Source organism: Pan troglodytes, chromosome 12 (assembly GCF_028858775.2).
Source record: "Pan troglodytes isolate AG18354 chromosome 12, NHGRI_mPanTro3-v2.0_pri, whole genome shotgun sequence".
NCBI lineage: Eukaryota > Metazoa > Chordata > Mammalia > Primates > Hominidae > Pan > Pan troglodytes.
Genome location: NC_072410.2, coordinates 99,941,031 through 99,957,238, shown reverse-complemented (window position 1 = coordinate 99,957,238; position 16,208 = coordinate 99,941,031).

The following is a 16,208-nucleotide window of genomic DNA, read 5'->3' as shown; positions in this document are numbered from 1 at the left end:
TATTTGAAGAAAAAAAAAGCCTGAGTCGGCAGCTTACATAGAACCAACTTCCCTGTATCACATGTGAGTTCCACCAAAAAATGGCTTGTAATGCAATTCTTTGTGGGTTTCACTTGCAATTGCACTGACAAATTAAAGAAGACCAAAGAAGGGAGCGCCCCTTGCAAAGTAGAATGCCAATGACTTCTCCAAACCAGATCATCAATCTCTGGACAAACAGGCACCCACCCTTTTGCTAACCAATTCATTCCTCCCAAGAGATTGCCTGAAAAGCAACTGGACTGAACGTGAAGTTGGAGCTTTTGAAAAAACAAGGAAAGACAAAGTTTGTTTAGGACAGGGCATGTTTTATTTCTTCCATGCTTTTGTTTACTGAGGCTCATCAAATCCCACACCTCCATCAGCCAAAGAAGCCTGGTGGAGCAGGGATAGTGGGGAATTGTCAGTGATAGTAGCACCATTCAGGGCAGACATTCTATGCCTCATGCGGCAGGTGCAGCAGCAGGAGGCTGCTCAGAGATCTCCAGCCCCACAATGAGCCATGTGGAGAAGCCGCTCTTGTATTCCACTGCCCTGCTCTGACCCCCTTGCCCAATCATGAGGGAACTCCAGTTGACATTTTCACCCCCCTGCCAAGGGCTGTAACACCACCATCGATCACATTTTAGTTTTACTGCAAAACTGTTTTATATTTTGATTATTTCTAAAACCTATCCATTATTTCCCTTCCTAATTAGATAGTGGATTTGACCATCATGTATAACCTTTTACTGATGACTCAGTTACCAAATGCTGATGACCTCAGGATCACCGATTGTGTACCGTTTTGTTCATGATCAAAATGTCCTCAAATCTTTGTGTCTTTAGGTTCATGTATATATTTTCTATATATTTTATCTCCCTTTTCTCAAAACTAGGCTTTTGCCAGTTATTTCTACGTGTAATCAGCCTGACTAGGACCCTCCCCAGTATGCAAAACAACACACAAGTACACCACAATTCTCCTCTGATGTGTTGCTTCTTATCCCTTGTGGGCTTGGTAACAGAAGAAAAGGAAGAAAGAAGGAAAAAGATATCTATGTAAAATGAGTCTTAAATGCTCTGATGAAAGGATTCAGGGTCTCCTCTATGAGTTGAGTGTATCTTTATCTTTATTACTGAATTTATGTAGATGTTTACAGTTTTGTAGCTGTGCTCCAAATAGCTACAAAAAATGGTAAAATTTGGTAAGTGATTAAAATTCAATTTACCCCTTAACTTTTATCCATATCTAACAAAGGTGCTGTGTGTTTTGTTTCACCAGCATATCACCCAATTCATCATCGAGGGGAGGATGATACTGAAGATATTATTGACTCATCACTCTTCTCTACACTTCATCTCTGATCAGTCACCAAGTCTTTATGATTCCACTCAAAATATTTCTCAAATTCATCTCCTCTTATGCTTCTATTTGCTACTGTTATTTGTGTTCATTTGCAAGGGCTCCTGTCATGCTTAATTTTGTGTGTCAACTTGACTGGGCCATGGGGTGTCCAGGTCTTTGGTAAAATGTTATTCTGTGTATTCCTGTGAGGATATTTTTGGATGAAATTAACATTTGACTGTTAATTAAAATTAAATTAAAAATTAACATTTGACTGTAAATTAATATGTAGTCTGAGTCATACAGATTGCCCTCCCCAATGTAGGTGGGCCGCATCTGACAGAAAGGCTGACTCTGCCTGACTGCTGATCTAAGATATAATTTTTTTTCCTGCCTTTGGACTTGAACTGAAATACTGACTTTTCTTGGGTCTCAAGCCGTCTAGCCTTTGGACTGGAACTATGCCATCAGCTCTCCTGGGCCATCGCCTTGCTGACTCCAGATCTTGTGATGTCTTATCCTCCACAACTGCATGAGCCAATTCCTATAACAAATCTCTCTCTATATATATATTTGGTTATAAATATATACATTTGGTTATACATATTATAAATATTGATATATTTATTTTTAATATAATAGTGTGTGTATATATTTTTATATATATTTTATATATTATTATATATATATCCTATTGGTTCTGTTTCTTTGGTAAACACTGCCAAAACAGCTACCACAACACACAGGCCGGGTAGTTTAAACAACATAAATGTATTTTCTCACAGTTCTGGAGGCTGGAATTCCAGGGCCAAGGTTTCAACAGGGCTGGTTTCTCCTTAAGCCTCTACCCTTAAGCTTGCAGATACCACCTTCCCACTGTGTCCTTATGTGGCCTTTTCTCTGTGCAGGTACATCCCTGGGGTCCCTCTTGTGTGCTAACTTCCTCGTCTTATAAAGACATGAGTTGGATTGAATTAGGGTCCACCCTAACAGGCTTATTTCAACTTTATTACCTTTTAAAAGCCCTATCTCCAAATACAGTCCTATTCTGCAGTACTGGAGGTCAAAGCTTCAACATGTAAATTGAGTGGGGGGGCTCAATTAAGTTTATAACACTATGACTATTTTTCTAGTGGATGGCTATTGTCTTCTACTTTTTGTCTTCCTCCATTATCGCCATCTTTCATAATGTATCTATGGTTGTTAAGTAATCTTTCTAAAATCCAAATCTGATGGGGCATTATCTCTTAATTTGATCTCATAGACTCTTAACGCTTCATTGCTTATAGGACATAGTTGAAAGTCTTTAGCCAGACATAACCAGGATCTTCTAGCTCCTGCCTCTAACTACCCTTTTCTAGCTTTATCTGTCATCATTCTTCCTCACTTGCCCAAAACTCTATTTGTAGCCATCCCGGACAACTCTTTGCAGAGAGTATTAATCTTTTTCTTCAACTCAGAGACTTTTTCAATGATATCCTTTGAAATTTGCAGCCTCCCTGAACACATATCTTCTAGTCATTGCTGCATAATTATCAGTGGGTCTGAATTTTCCTTTACAGGCAGAACATAATTCCAGTATTCATTTTTGTCCAAGTAAAAAATTGTATTAATTAGTTAACCCATCAAAAATTTGTTGGGTACCTACTTTAGGTCCAGCCTTTTTCTAAACACTAAACTGTTCAGTCTATCTTGGGAAGTGGGAAATATACATGATATAGAGGAATAACAATATAATTCTTACTCTCTTGGCCTTCTCCCAAAGATAGCCTACAGTGATAACTCATCCACATCCATTGCTAAGGATTTGGTAGAATCAATAGTTTACAGCAAATTGAAACTGACTGTCTAACAGAGTAGCAACTTTTCTCCCAACATAACGCATATGACAAATAATTTAAAACATATTTAATTTAATTATGTTTTTAATGTTTTATGTTGTAAATATGTTTTAATGTTTTAATTATGTTATTTTAAAAATGTTTTTTAAATAATATATTTTAAAAATATTTAAATATGTTATTTAAACATTTAAATAAATTTTTTAATGTTACATGTTATTTAAACATATTTATTATGTGTTATTTAAATAACATTTATTATGTGTTATTTAAATAACATATTTATTATGTGTTATTTAAATAACATATTTATTATGTGTTACTTAACATATTTATTATGTGTTACTTAAATAACATATTTATTATGTGTTACTTAAATAACATATTTATTATGTGTTATTTAAATAACATATTATGTGTTATTTAAATAACATATTTATTATGTGTTATTTAAATAACGTATTATGTTATTTAAATAACGTATTATATGTTATTTAAATAACATATTTACTGTTATTTAAATGTTTTTTAAATAACATATTTAAAAAACATATTTAAAAATTATGTTTTAATATGTTTTAATTATGTTTTAAATATGTTTTAAATTATTTGTCGTATGCGTCCTGACGTCCAAGATTTGCCACCTAGAATTTAGCCATATATGGGAATAACATGAGTATGACAGTCTAAGGACCCAGACCATCTATCTGTGCTGTGATTTCAAAAGCTTACTGTAAATGGACTTATAGGACCAAAAAGTCACTATTGCCATAGTCTAAAATAAAATAATATGGATCCCAAGGAAGCCTAAGGAACTAAGACACTATGTGCATATGATTACATGGGGAGGTATGATGTGCTTAGGGGCTACCCATTAGCTGAAATTTACACATTGAAACTTCCAGTACAACTTCAATCCCTTAAATTAAATTAGGCAATTAAGTGCCATCAGTCAATTCCTCCTACCCTGTCAAAACAGCAAGCCACAATATCAGTATTGTTAATTATCTGAATAAGCTGCTTACATAGAGAAATAATATTATAACAAAAGAGATCAACAATGCCTTCCTTGGATTTCCAATTCTAATTTTTTTTAAGATGTTAAGGTCAGGTGAGTAATATTTCACCAAGAGGAAACTGTTTTTTCCAAGTATTAACTAACTGACCAAGAGAGGAAGCACAGGGAAGGGGTCTTACGGGGAGAAAATCTGCAAGGAGATTTGAAGATGTGCTATTGGTTGTCTAAACATGGCCCTTATAAAGTTCAAGGGAGAACTGATGAAGTCATGAAAGAAAAAAAGCTTGCTAATAACTCCCAAGCTGTCGGCACGGAGACCATAACTACCATATACAGAGAACGTGTGCAGACATGATTTATTAATATCTGGATGAATGAATGACCAGACCACAAAGCTCTGGGTGTTCTAATATGTGAGGCAATTGTTGCCATAGAATTCTCGGGGTTATAACTCATGTAATGTTGCCCTGTTCTGGTGATGTTAACGGGGGCTGAAACAGGAATAACATCTCCAGAGAGTTCCCCATGGTCAGAATGACAGCAGTGTCTGTGAATTTTTCTAGTCCACAGCTCAGCTATGGGGCCATTGTATTGAATCTTCTGTTTTGAATGCCTCCAACCTTGAATTTGAAATGATGGATCTCCTTGGGTTTTAAGCCCCCGACACTATTCCATTAATAAATATTCATTTTCCTTTTCTCTCTCCAGTAGCATTTTCTCATCAATCATGACTGAAGTCACAGCTGTGAAAGCCCTTTATCCATTACTGTTCATCTCTACATGATGCTGTGCATCCTTACAAAATTATAAAATTATTGAAGATTGGGTGTGAACCTTTTGTTTGGTGTAGTTTTTAATCGTCATTGAGTCTGTGTTTATTCCCAGAATGAAATCGCTTTGTATTTTTTTCTTCATCTTCTTCAAGTACATGTATAAATCACCCCCATTGGATTCTACTGTCTTGTAAAAATAAAAACGATCCCCAAATGTTCAAGAATTACTCAGGGACTATTCAGTGTTCAATATGTCAAAGCAGCCAAGACAGACAGTCAGGAAGAAGATTAGAATCAATGAAGAAAAATCCATCCCGGGCACAAGTTGTCCTGCTGCCAGCACTGTCGGGGAAAGGCCTGCTCACTCGGCACTCTCATTACTGGGAGAAAAAGTCTTCAAGCATGAGAACAGGGATGAGCCTGCAATCTCTGCTGCCTGAGTTCTTAGGACAAATCCACAGTTTATTTTGTGAAAATAGATACTCCTATGGAGTGGCTGTGCGCTGAGCAGTTTTAAGATCCCCTTTATCTCTCACTTACCTCTAGACAGGGAGCAGGGTCAACTGGGCCAGAGCAGGGGGTTTAGCAACAACCTAAAAAGATGGGGTGCTGAGATCGCTAGTTATGCCCTGCTGATCCACCGACATCAGAGGTCCTCTGCCGAGGGCAGGCTTTCAGCACAGTGCTCTCTCTCATCCCACCCTTCCCTCTAGCACTGGATATCCTCCAGTCTCCTTCTGCCCTATTCAAACCCACTCCACAAACAGGGAACTTTAAAAAGTTAACACCTGCCTGGGTTTCAAATCTAAAACCCGGCCCAGGTGTTGACAGTGTTGATAATCATTGACTATGGCTGCAAAAATGGGATCGATAAGCACATCACAAACCAATATTCCATGAGCACCTTCTGTGGGCAATGGCCCTGTGCCAGGATGCACATTTGCAAAAGCAGCCTTTGGCAATGATGGCGTGACAGCAGAGGGAGAAGGCAGGAAAGAAGGGAGCCAAAGAAGTTGGGGCAGGCTTACTCTGAAGAAAGTGAATATGGAGCAAAAAGGCTTTATCTTCCCTTTCCATGGAAAATCCAAGAATATACAGGAAAAGATATCTGTTCCCAATGGATTGCTAAGCTCACACAATGGCAAAAGGAATCTTGGCCTTGGCACTACCAGCTTGTCTTTAAAAGTCCTTGTAAACTTTTGACACTGATACTTTCTGGTCTGGAAAGGAAATCAATTCAGTTCTCTTGGATGAAAGTCAGGAACAGGATGAAAGTCAGGAACTGTTTGAACCTCCACCCCCAATCAAAACCCCAAACTCTTTAGGGCTGAATGGAAAGAGGTCTGCACCAAGCAACCTCTCTCATTCACAGAATGGCAACTTGAGGCCCAGGGAAAATGACATTGGCCCAGAGTGATGCATCCCAGTGGTCATGTGTCCAGGGTTAGAAACCAGGTGTCTGGGTTTCCACTCCTAGCCTCTTCTCTCTCCCCACACATCTAAAGTGGGGTGATACAGGCAGCATGTAGTTTCTTGCTGTGGAAAGCTAAATGTTGACCACAGCTTCCATCAGCCTGAACAACAGATCCGAGGATGGCTGCAGGACTGGACCAGGAGACCCAGGTTCTCACTTAAGTACAGGACTTTTAACAGAGACCTCCACAAATGTGCCTTAGGAGGTGCCACCAATACCTGTTGTGGCTTTGAGTGTGTGACTCACAACTTCACTCTGGCTTCTTCATTTGTAAAGTAAAACACAGACACAACTGCTCTTAGAAGAATCCTGGAAGATCAAATTAATGATTAATTATGGGCACAGAGAATTCCATGAAGATGACTGTTATATGTGACATTATCATTTCCAACAAACCTGTTGTTATAATTATGTGTCCAACAAGTAAGACTAAATATTGAAAGATATCTTTTTAACTTAAAAGATAGTAAATGGAATCTGAATTAAACAATTTAATAGAGTAAAAGCTTATAAAGCATCCCCCAATCATGCTTGATATGCCCAAATCTTCAATACCAGATGCCCGGTGTTACAGATTCCTGATGGGCTTCCAATTCTCCACATAATGGTCAATGAGTGCAGGCTGCTGGCACCCTCCCCAGCCTACTGTGAAGAAACTAGAAGAGAAAAAGAAAGGTTGTTGATTTAAGACAGGTACGCAAAAACTAAACAAAATGTGTGTGAAGTTTCTGGGAAAATAGAGGTTTGGGGGTTGAGGTTAGACTGTGGCCTCCAGGGGGCGCAGGTAAGGGCCCTATTAAAAGACAGCTGGTCTGGCACTCTGAGTCCCAATACGACCCCCGGAATATCACTTTCTGGCTTGCTTCAACACAGGGTAGGAATGCGGTTATTTACACCACCCCAACCTTTCTTCACACAAGAGTACCACAGAGGGGGATGCCCTGGAATAGGGAGAAATTAGGAAATTCTCTTGGAAAGAGCACAAGGAACAATCCAGCATAAATGTCAACACCAGAAGCTCTGTGTCCTCCCCAAATCACCAAGAACAACAACCTAGGACCTAAGGTTTGCTCCTCCGTCAAGATGGCCAGCAAGGCAGCTGACAGTGCCTAGGGTATAAAAGATGAGTTCAAAGAGAAAAGTGAAGTAGCTAAAGAGAATATGCACTGTTTTCTTTTTTTTTTTAAGACAACAAATAGAACAATCAATAGCAGAAGATAGAATATAAAGCAAAAGGAAGACAGTTAAGTCTTTGATTTTTTTATAATTTGTGTATATATGAGCTAATTCTTCCCAAATATTCACTAAATGCCCTATTCATTCTTTCACTAATTTGTGATACTGTCTCTGTCCTATACCAAGTTCAGATATATAGTTGGATTATAAAAATGGACTGCGAAAGGCAATAGTACTACATTTACAGAGGAAATGTAGTGGAATATATATTTACCTCAGGTTAGAAAGGTATCTGCCTTATAATGGAAAAAGTTTTATTAAACAAAACTCAAAATACATAAACCATGAAGGAAAAGAAAGCAAACCAAAAAGATTTCTGTTCCTCAAATGTCACTCTGTGCAAAGGTCACAATAGGAGCAGCCTGAAAGAAGATATTGATAAGGAATTACTATTTAAATATATGAAGACTCTTTATATATCATTCAGAAAGATAATAAGACCAATACACATAGGTAAAGGATAAAGATAGGCAACTCAGAGGGAATCTGAAAGACTAATTATAGATGCTCACAGTTAGTAGTCATCAGTAAGTATCACGTTGCAATTATCAGATAAGCAAAAATTAGAAAGTAGATAACACTAAATGTTGAAAATATAAATATGTATGCACTGCTGGCACCATTTTGGAAACAATCTGGCAGAACTCACTGAAATTAAACATACACATAGACAATGATCTGGAAATCATCCCATCCCTGAGTGGCTACCCCAGAGAAGCTCCCTTCTTCAGATCCACAAGGAGACATTTTACTAGAATGTCCAGGTCCACATTATTTGTGACAGCAGAAAGCTGGCAGCAAACTAGGTGCCCATGACTAGAGAAAAGATAACCAAAAATATAATGGAAGTCCACTATGAAATACTCTCCAAGAGTGAGAAATCACCAACTAGTTTTGCATAGAGTGACATGAGACTATGAAATAAAAAAATAAAAGTGAGATTTTCAGCCAGGTGCGGTGGTTCACGCCTGTAATCCCAGCACTTTAGGAGGCTGAAGTGGGTGGATCACAAGGTCAAGAGTTCATGACCAGCCTGGCCAACTTGGTGAAACCCCGTTGCTACTAAAAATGCAAAAATTAGCCGGTCATGGTGGTGTGTACCTGTAATCCCAGCTACTTGGGAGGCTGAGGCAGGAGAATCACTGGAGTCCAGGAGGGGGAGGTTGCAGTGAGCCAAGATCATGCCACTGCACTCTAGCCTGGGCGACAGAGCGAGACTCCATCTCAAAACAAAACAAAACAAAACAAAAAGTGAGATTTTCATCAATTGCTATTTATATGAATTAAAATATACATAACCAGATATCCTAAGCTATACAGATAACTAAATATACACATAAGTTGATTTAGAAGGACGTACATTAAATACACTGTAGAGATTGCTGACACAAGAAGAAAAAAAGGGAATGGAATTTGAAAAGGAAAATAATAAAATGAAATAGGCACCTGGCATAGTGATGATATTACACTATTTATGCATGCGTGCATTCACTCATTCATCTAGTAAGCATGGGTTGAATGCCTGCTTGTGCCTTGTTAGTATGCTAGGATCACAAAGGTGAGTGGACAGATGAGGTTCCTGCCCTCATGCAACTTCATCCTGGGGGACTGAGGAATAGAACTGAGGATTGTGAGTGAATCAGTTGGGCTCCTACGAATGCTAAGGGAAATTGAGATGATAAGCATGATAATAACAATGAGGACATTACATTTGAAGTGACAGATGTCCCAAATTTAATAATTTCCAAATCTCACCAGCATTTATACTAATGCTCACTAGCATGTACATATATTAAATGAAGTGAATGTAGGCAAACCAGGTTTTGGAGCTTGGTGAATTTTCTCTGGAGGCTATTTTAGATTGCCAAACCATAACAGAAATTCCCTGTGGAAAGACCTCAAGTTATCTGTTTTCCCAGCAGCACTTCCCATGCCTTGTTCTGTCTACCAGATACACACAGCACTCATAGAGCAGGATATAGAAAGGAAACATAATACCAGCTGATTAGCTAAGGGTTCCTGGTGTTATCCCTCATTAGGCTTTTCCCCCTGGAGCCCAAACACAGCCCGAGTGTCCATTGCTGTGCTGGATTCTATCTCCTGTGAACAGATCTGCCTCTAATCCAGGGAGTCAAGGGCAAAAGATGGAGATGGATTCCTTCTAAAATAGAGAGTGCTGGTCAGTGCAAAGTGAGCACTTCAGCCAACTCCTTGTCATCCGAGGTCCTCCCTTCAAAGCTACTCAGAAGAAATGAATTTTCATGAAATTTTCCCAGGAAATCTGCATTTACAAGACAAAGCAATGGCTTTGCAACCTCAGACAGTGGCGCAGGACTGTATGTGTGTTGTGCTTGCAGAGAATGGAGGTGGTAGGTTGGGGTGGGGATAAGGTGGGGTCAGAATATCCTCTGGAGACATCACGTAACCTTAAGTTTGAGACTAAGATATCTCATCCTTAAGGATCCTTTTTTCAGATATTCAGTTTCCAAGAAAGGGGCTCATCTCCTTAAGAACTTGCTATGTCTTCATCGCTTGCTATCTCTACCTTTGTTAGACTCTAAACATCCTGGATCTCACTTTCATCTCATGTTCATCCCTGCCTCCTCCTGACACATTTTTCTGCTTCTCTGGAATGGGAAACACAATCAAAATCACCCAAGACTATGAATAATGGCTGAGGCTGGAAGCAGGCAGAGATTTCCAGAAGAAAACATGTGCGCTTCTCAGGGTCAATGCACAGCACTTAAAACTTCAGACACAGAGCTCTTAAAACATTGCAACACCCTTCAGTGTTGGCAAGGGTACAGGGAAGTGAGCACTGTCACAGGACTTGGCAAAGGATTTCAAGGGCTTTATGCATGTCCACAACCTCTGGCCAGTAATTGCTCTTATGGGAATTAATACGTAGGAAATTATCAGAAATACAGGCAAAGATTGACATTTAGAAATACTTAATGCAGCATTTTGTGTGTGACCCACATGCCATCTGAGACTTTTCTGCCCTTTGAAAATTAAATAAAGTCATTCCAAGACCCTATCTCATATCCTCTGGAAATTCCATTGTCTTCCTCAAGATTTCTAATGATTCTTGGGGGCTTCACCTTTAAGTTCCTGTAATGAATGAACTCTAAATCTTCCCAACATCAACCTAAACTCACAGCTTTATACCAGCAAAGGTCAGGGAATATAGTCCCTCTACTTTCTCTCCAAAACAAACTCATGGAATTTGTATATGCTTCAGTTTTGATAAAAGAATCAGAAAAATGGAGAGAAGAACATCACAGGAACACTTTAAATTTCAAAATTAAAAGACACTTCTCAAAAAATTCCTTCAGTCACCCAGACTTCCAATAGTGCTAGCCCCTATAATGGTGCTCAACTTGTGGCCCGTTTTTGGTTCAATCTCTTTACTTCCCCTTCTCTTACTTCTCTACTTGCCCTAACCCTAAATTTTGTCCAACACAATAAACAGAGCATTGTAACTATCTCTGTTTTACTGTCTGTAGGTACACCATGCCCTCACAGCCACACCAAAGGGCCTATTGAGATATTCTCCTAAATATGGGCAGTTATGAAGGATTTATTTTCTTCCTAATAAAGACATGCAGAGAGTAAGCTTTCCTTTTTGTTAGCTAATATCATCATGCTTTCATGTGATGTCTGGAACTACAGCAGTCATTTTTTGACCATAGGGAGAAAACACAAAGGCCAAGAATGGAAGAGTAGAAAGGGCCTGGGGCCCTAATAACATTATTGACCCACAAAATTAATTCTAAAAGGAATTACCATAATTCTTTTTATGGCAAATAATAAATGTTCCTTATTTTTTAATCATTATTTAAAATATTTTTAGACAGAGAAAACTTTACTTGCCAGCTAATGGCATCTTTTTTTTTGTTGTTTTTTTTTTGAGATGGAGTCTCACTCTGTCGCCCAGGCTGGAGTGCAGTGGCGTGATCTCAGCTCACTGCAACCTCCGCCTCCCAGGTTCAAGTGATTCTCCTGCCTCAACCTCCCAAGCAGCTGGGATCACAGGTGCACACCACCATGTCCAGCTACTTTTGTATTTTTAGTAGAGGCAGGGTTTTGTCATGTTGGCCAGGCTGGTCTCGAACTCCTGACCTCAGGTGGTCCACCTGCCCCAGCCTCCCAAAGAGCTGGATTGCAGGCGTGACATCTTAACAGATGTATGATACGTCAAACTCTTTCAATATCTCTAAGCCTCATTTTTCCCACCTTTACTATGGGCATAACAATAGTAATTCACTACACTGAGTTCTTGGGGAGACATAATAATCTAATGCCTACATACAGTGAATATCCTATAGATATTATTACTGTTATTTATGCACTAATTTATTTCCTGAATAATGATTATGTGCCTATTTTTAGACAGTGTAGTATTAGAGATTCCAAAATTTAAAAATTAGAGCTTGAAGATGCTTAATGACTAAGAGCCTTTAACAATATGGTCTTTCATGCCTTGTTATTTGACAAATTCCACAACAAAGCCTTTGCTCTGAATCCATCTTATTCACATGTCATTCACATAGTACGCTGTGCTCTTTATTGACTCTTTATTTTCTGTTCCTTCTGTCCTATTCTTTCCTCTCATTCTTCAAGACCTAGGGAATTCATCCCTCCCTGACTTACCTACCTGCACGGTATATTGGTCATTTGTTTTTCTCTGTGATCCATAAAATGTGCATATGCCTCCATCAGCATGTTTCATGGATAGTGAGGGGAATTTGATGATATAAAGGCAAGGGTCCAAAAAAGAAAAATTGAATTCTGCTAATCAGTGCTTCTCCCCAATGGGATTCTGTGAGAAACACTCTCAAAGAACTGTAGCCAAACAGGAAACAAGTCACCGCTATCAGCTTAAAGAGTGTGCACCCAGCACTGAGCCCCAAGAAAAGTTGGGTTAGAGAAATGGATTTAGTTCAAGCCCAAAATAGGGCCTCCTATTTCTTTCTTCCCACTGCTGTGAACTATAAACTTTGCCTCTTACCACCGTCATAGAGGACACATAAAGAAAGAAAGATCAAAGCAAAGAGAAAAGGAAATGGTCAGGCATCGAAGAAGGTGCAACCTTGGGTTGCCGATTCTATAAAATACTGCAGAACACAGAGAGAGTGACACAGCCAGCCCCTTCCTAAGGACCAGCTCCATGCAGGTATGTTAACTCAGGACAACAGGAAGTGCCAGAAGGCACAATCAGTGCCTTGAAGTCTGATTAATTATATTAGTAAGGTTTTCTTCCTTGGGACATTGCTGATGAAGGGAGAGGAGATTAAAACTTCCTTTCTCAATAGCATGTGTATGACCAACTTTTAAATATTTATATATTTGCTAAGCTATATTAGTGGCAAGCTATATTACTGTTCAACAATATATACTGCTCTTCCCAAGATAATTCTGCCTGTGGCCATATGACTTTCTTTGGCCAATGAAGTATGAGCTTCTAACCAGATAACAACACTCCTGGTTAGAAACTTTGAGAGCCAGAACTTGCTTCCTCAAAGTACTATTTCACTGTGAAGGTAACCAGCCATGTTCCGGAAAGTGGTGGTTCTATCACACTGGGCTCTGAGAAGAGGTGGATGAAACAGTACAGCCCCCAGCCAACCATCAATAGGCAAGCAGTGTGTGAAAACTAAAGCTCATGTTTTTGAAGTGACTGAGAAGTTTGAGGTGTTTGTTTCAGCAGCACAGTCTTGCTAATCCTGATGATCCCAGGAGTTCCTCTAGAAATATATCCATCACGGTGTCATCAGAGCCTGATTCATTATGGTATCAACAGATACCACGATGGTATCATCAGAGCCCAGCACGTATCCATGCTCAGTGCATCTGCTGAATAAACTAATGAATGTTTTAAACCAAAACTAGTATTTTCTTCACTTAGAGGCAACATATAGTAAAAGAAATTAGACTTTGGAGTCACAAATACTGATTTTAAATCCCATTTTCCACTTGCTAGCTATGAAACCTTAGACAGTTCAACTTTCTGAGTCTCAGTTTCCTCCTTTAACGAAACATTTTGTTTGCAATACCTTTCTTAAGAGGTTCTTGTGAGTGTTAAATGAGATAACATATATAAAGAAACCAGTGTGTTATCAGGACACTATATACTGTATTTATTCTTAATAATACTATTTTAAAATTTTATTCAAGAAAAGTACACACAAGTAATAACTGTGGAGGTAAAAAAATGAGTAATATATCACAGATATTTCTACAGTACAACAGTTCCGAATAATTGACTGGTTGTACAGAATTGAGGAAGAAGAGGGGAGAAGTAAAATAGAGGATAATTACTAGATTTACTAAAGAGATGGCACAGGTACTGGTCTTTGATTTAGACAGAGCAGGCAGAGTAGATTGTATGTGACTTGGTTTGGCTGCTGGTCAGGGGCATGGGATTGTAATTTCAATTTTCAGTATCTGGGATTCCAGAGAGCCATGGATCACTCATGTAGAGTTGCTGAGTTGATAACTGAATGGACAGGTCTGAAACTTGGCAAAGATATACGTCTGAGAATATAAATGCTTGTTGATCAAATGAATGATTAAATGAACAGTGGAATGTGGGTCAAGAGAGCTAAGTTAACTCTTACGAGTTCTTCACAAGCATATTTCATATTTTATTTTTACATTTTTTGCATAACCATGCATTGTTTATGGGGAAAAGGATTACTTTGAGACAAATTTGTATATTCTATTGTGAGAAAATTTTTTAAAACTATTTTGAAATTTCAAATTTTGCTAAAAAGCAGAACATGTCTATTTAACCAAATAGAAAGATAGTCACTGAAGATAAACCATTTAGGAAGTATAAAAGAATTAGCCTTATTATGCAAAATGTTCAGAATGCTAATTGTTTAGCACTAATTTTTGTGTTTTATACATTTTAGTCAGAAGCATCTGAATTAGTACTAATTGTTAACTACAGAGAAAGATGGTAGTTAGAAGATAGCGTGACTTTCTCAAATTTATTAATGCAACAACCTTTTTTTAAACATCAACTGTGAGAAAGTTGTCCATACTGCAAGATGATAAATTAAAATCGACATGATTCTCACCTTAAGGAGGTCACAGCTTCAGATGGGGTAGCAATGTATAGCACGACAGGGCTACACAAGGTATGGCACGACAGGGCTACACAACGTATGGCACGACAGGGCTACACAACGTATGGCATGACAGGGCTACACGGAAAGACCAGCTTACGGGGAGCAGGCAGTGGCAACTTCAGTTGAGGAGGTGCGGGTTTCTTTTTTTGGAGATCGTGACTTTCAAGCTTCTTAAAAGTTAAGCATTATTTGTATATGTACATAAAGTGGTTTGAGGAGGGAACTATAAAGGGAGGAATTACAGGGGAAAAGATATAGAAGTGAGAAAGGTTTTGGTACTATGTAAAAAGGGAAAAACCTCAATTTGATTATAGCTGAGTGTTTGTAAAGTAGTGAGCATTAGGAGAAAAAAATGTAGATTGGGCCTAGGTTCTGAGGGATTTTTGAGTATCAGGCTAAGGAATGTGGTCTTTATTCTGTAGTAGATAATAGAATTCCATTGAAAGAACTTGAGCAGAAGAGAGATTGACTCTTACAGGGAGTTTCAAAAGAATGACATATGGGGGCTTTCCTGGGGATAGGTTTTCTCATCATAAAGTCAGGGAAATAATATTTACTGCATGAGGATGGTTTTAAATGAGATAACCTATATAATTCCTTTGCTGGTAATAGATTCCCTTTCCATCCTCTTTCCTGCAAGTGACCTGATAATATCCACCTGCTCCTCATTAAGACCCCAGGGGCAGCAACTGCAACAACACGGAGATATTAACAAGGGCAGGTGCTGTAAAGGCAGCTGGAGCGCCAGAAGCAGGGATTTAGCAGATAAAGTAAAGGCAAGCAATAAAAAGAGGAAGGGGGGAAGAAATGTTTGCCAAGGGCTGTTGAAAAGAAATAAATTGGAAACCTGTTATGCATGTATCTGGGACACTGCTGTTAACTCAGGAAGGGAGGAACGGCTTACAAAGGGAGCTCCAGGGGCTCCTAGAGCACCCAGGAAGCTGGACCCTTGGGTTGTGTGTGCGTATGTGAGGGGACACTGCCACACATCCCAGCTGTATTGGCTGGCAGAAGGAAGCTGAAGCTCATCACCACGATTGTTTCATTTAAAAAAATTGTTCTCATCAAGTCGCAATTGTGACACCATAGCAGTATCTACAGGCAAATTGACACGTGTAAATTTCCTACAGGAAAATCTGCTGAGATGGGAGCAAGAGCCCTAAGGGCACCATTAAGGACAAAACAAAGTGTGGAAACAGCTGAAGTTGAGCCTCAACTGTTGCACAGATTAAGTCCTTTAACATATGCAGAAAGCCCTATTGAGGTAACCTCACAGTCTGGTCCAAATACCAATCTGGTAGTTAGTTGGCCTGGCCTCTGAGGTATCATTGTCATCAGTACTCAGGGAACAATGTGCTCACTGT